Below are 3994 nucleotides of genomic sequence, written 5' to 3' on the forward strand. Positions count from 1 at the left end.
GACAAGAATACTGGAGTGGGTTGCCATTGCCTTTTCCAGGGGATCTTCCCAACCCAGAGATTGAACCTCCATCTCCTGCATTGGCAGGTGAATTCTTTACCACTGAGCCACCAGGGAAGCCCTTTTACATGTATGCACGCATGCTAAGTCGCTTCAGTCGTGTCTGACTCTTTGCAATCCTACGGACTGCAGCCTGTCAGCCGCCTCTACCCATGGGGATTCTCCAAGCAAGAATACTTGAGTGGGTTGCCATGCCCGCCTCATGTATGTATAGGTTTCCGTAAAAGATTAAGGGAAAGCTTGTCATTAAATGAGCTGCTACCTATGGTTGACTGACCACACGCAAGACGCTAGGTGTTGAGGACATAGAATAAGACAGCTTTAAGGAATGTATATTTTATAAGCTGTCATCTCAGAAAACGGGAAAGAAGTTTGTATTATCTCTTGCTGTGTGACAAATCACTCCGAAACATAGTGGCTTCAAATTACAAACATTTAATGTATGTTTCCTTGTTCCTGTGGGTCAGGAAATTGGAAGCGACCTTAGCTGGATGCTTTGGGCTTGTGGTCTTTCATGTGATTGGAGTCTGATGTTGGCTGAGGCTGTGCTCATCAGAAGGCTTATCTGAGGCTGGAGAATCTGATTTGAAGATGGGTCTCTCACGTGTGTGTTGACAGGAGGCTCAGTTCCTTACTGTGTGGGCCAAGCCACGGATGGCTTGAGTGTCCTTACAATATGGCAGGTAGCTTCCCCCAGAATGAATGATGAGAGAGAGAGAGAAGAAAATTTCCATGCCTCATACAATCTACTCACACACTGTGAATTCTCCATATTGTATTTGTTAGAAGTTAGTCCCTGGGACTTCCCTGGTGGTCTAGTGGTTGGGACTCTGTTTCCAATGCAGGGGGTGCATGGGATCCCTGGTTGGGGAGCTAGGATCCCACATGTCTCTCACGGCCTGACCTAAGAAAGACATAAATAATGATTGAAGAAAAAAAAAGTTAGTCCCTAAGCCCAACTCCCACTCACGTTCCATCTCGTGAAGTGAGGGGTACCAAAGAATTTGTGGACTCTTAAAACTCTTTTAAAACATCACATAGATGTTTAAGTATGTTTTTATCTACCTACCAATGTCGTGATCCCCTCAGGATGCAGAAGCAGGCCCCTGTGCCCAGATATTCATTCATTTAACAAACAGTCATTGAGCAGCCACTACTTGCCTGCAATCCCAACAGTGAAACATAACTCTTTATTTCTTCACTGGACTCTGGAAAGAATTAAGAAAATTCTCAGCTTAGTTAAAAATTTGAAGAGCTATCTTCCAGAATGCAGGAGGAGAAGGGGGTGACAGAGGATGAGATGGTCGGAGAGCATCACCCACTCAATGGATATGAGTTGAGCAAATTCTGGGAGATGGTGAAGGCCAGGGAAGCCTTGTATGTGGCAGTTCATGGGGTTGCAAAGAGGCGGACATGAATTAGTGACTGAACAACAACCACAGCAACAACAAATCTTATAGAGTAACCAATAAATAAACCATCTGACCAAGGTAAGGGTGCATGCCAACCAATTGCAAATTAAGAGTGCAAATGTACTCCAGTCAAGTGTATTCTGGGTTGCTTTTTATTTTGGAAATCCTTCTGCTTTTGTAACAGTTGCCCAGCAACCAGAGCTTTGTTCTCAATTCACACCAGGAGTGTTGGAACAGAGTTGCTCAACAGTATTAAAATTCACTGTGTTTCTAGAGCAGCAGAGAAACTCTGGAGGCTGAGCGCTGAGGGTCACCTGGCCGGGCTCAGGAGGGAAGTTTACCTAGGGACAGGGGAGGGGTGTGCATTCAAGGCCGGCGTGTCTTCTTCTGGATGGCTAAGAATGACACCATTCACATCTAAGAAAGGATAAAGCTTGTTTTCAAACGTCCTTGACACCTGCTTCAGCAACACTTGTGTTGAAATGGGAATGACATGGAAAATGCAACGTGGCTTATTTGCCAGTGAAATAGTCTACAGTTTCAGGATTGAAAGCTGCACATTTTGGAGATGTTGGCACATAGATAGTGCAAAGCCAGCTACTTCCCAAAATTTGCATTAGCCTCAAACCAGAAAACCTTACTTTCCTTTTCTTACATGTTTTGAATTAAATGAAATCCAGTAAACATCTAGCGGGCACATGCTACATGCAAGTCTCTGGATTAAATGCTCCTGAACTGCAAGAATAATGTTTGACCTTGTTCATTCATTCATTCAATCAATGAAGATTTATTGAGGATACAATCTGCCAGGTACTCTGCACGACACTGGTAATATAGACATAAATAAAATTGATATATTTCTTGTCCTCATAGTATTACATTCTAGTGGGGCTCGTGACATAATGGGAAAGAGAAAAACTCATGTAGCTCTCCTAGTGAGGGAGAAGGAAAGAGGACTCCTGTGGGCATGTGTGAGAATTTTGACAGCTACACAGAAATCCCCAAGTCGGCATTTCTAGATGTTTTGCTGTGAACCGTGCTCAAGCTGTGGGTTCTTTTTTTTAAAATGAAGTATAGTTGATTTACAATGTTGCGCCAATCTCTGTTAGCAGAGTGACTCAGTTATACCCACCTTCCCCCACCCCATATATATATTATAAAATGTTCTTTTCCATTGGGGTTTATCCCAGGAGACTGGATGTGCTTCCTCGTGCTATATGGCAGGGGCTGGTTGTTTATCCACTCTCAACGTGATTGGTTTCCTCACCACCCCAAGTCCCAGTCCGTCTCTCTCCCCCACCCTCGGCCACCACGAGTCTGTTCTCTGCATCTGTGAGTCTTTTTCTGTTTCAAAGAGAGGTTCATTTCTGCCGTATTTTAGATGGCACGTTTAAGTGATACGAGGGTTGTCTTTCTCGTTCTAACTTATCTCAGTTAGTATGATCATCTCTAATTGTATCCGTGTTGCTGCCAATGGCAGTAACTGAAATGAGGGAAAATTTTGAGAAAAACTGCAAAAGAATATGGCAGATGAATGAGAGGAGGAGGAAGCCAATACAATTTGGCATCTTTTTTTTCTTTAATTGTGGCTGCACTGGGTCTCCATTGCTGCACGTGGGTTTTCTCTAGTTGCGGTGAGCGGGGGCTACTCTCTTTTGTGGAGTGTGGGCTTCTAGTGCAGTGGCTTCTCTTGTTGCAGGGCACAGACTCTAGGGCATGTGGTCTCAGTAGCTGTGGAGCAGTTGGGCTTAGCCGCCCAACATCATGTGGAATCCTCCTGGACCAGGGATCGAACCTGTGACTCTGCACCGGCAGGTGGACTGCCAGCCACTGAATCACCAGAGAAGCCAGATTTGTCATCTTGAGCCTGATGATTAGGTTGGTGGTGTCCTGACTAAAGTGAGGAAGTCAGGAGAATGATCTGGAGTAGGGCAAAGGCATGACACCCATTGTAGGCATATTGAGCTGCCAGTGCTGGCTGGGCGTCCAACCTGGTAGTGGGAAACTTGGGACCGCAGCTAAGGAGTGAGACTATTTTTAAAATGTCAGGAAATCATTAAAAACAAAAACGTAGTGGGTAAAATCACCAGACGAGAACATAGGGGTGGATATGTTAATCTTTCAGCTGCCGTAACAGAAGAGCAGAGACAGAGTGGTTTAAGAACAGAAAGTTGTTTTCTCATGGTTCTGTCTGAAGGCTGGAAGTCAAGCTCAGGTTGCCAGCACGCTCAGGCCTCTGGTTTGCAGGCAGCATCTTCTTGCTTTTCCTAGGTGAATATGTATGGAGAAAGACGGGGAGGGAGGAGAGGATGGGTGAATCTTCCGACACCAGTTTTTATCATCATGGCATCTGGTCCCATCTCTTCATGGCAAATAGATGGGGAAACACTGGAAACAGCAACAGACTTTATTTTCTTGGGCTCCAAAATCACGGCAGATGGTGACTGCAGCCATGAAATTAAAAGACGCTTGCTCCTTGGAAGAAAAGCTATGACCAATCTAGACAGCATCTTAAAAAGCAG

This window comes from Bison bison, unplaced genomic scaffold (genome assembly GCF_000754665.1).
Source record: "Bison bison bison isolate TAMUID 2011002044 unplaced genomic scaffold, Bison_UMD1.0 scf7180017864199, whole genome shotgun sequence".
Classification (NCBI taxonomy): domain Eukaryota; kingdom Metazoa; phylum Chordata; class Mammalia; order Artiodactyla; family Bovidae; genus Bison; species Bison bison.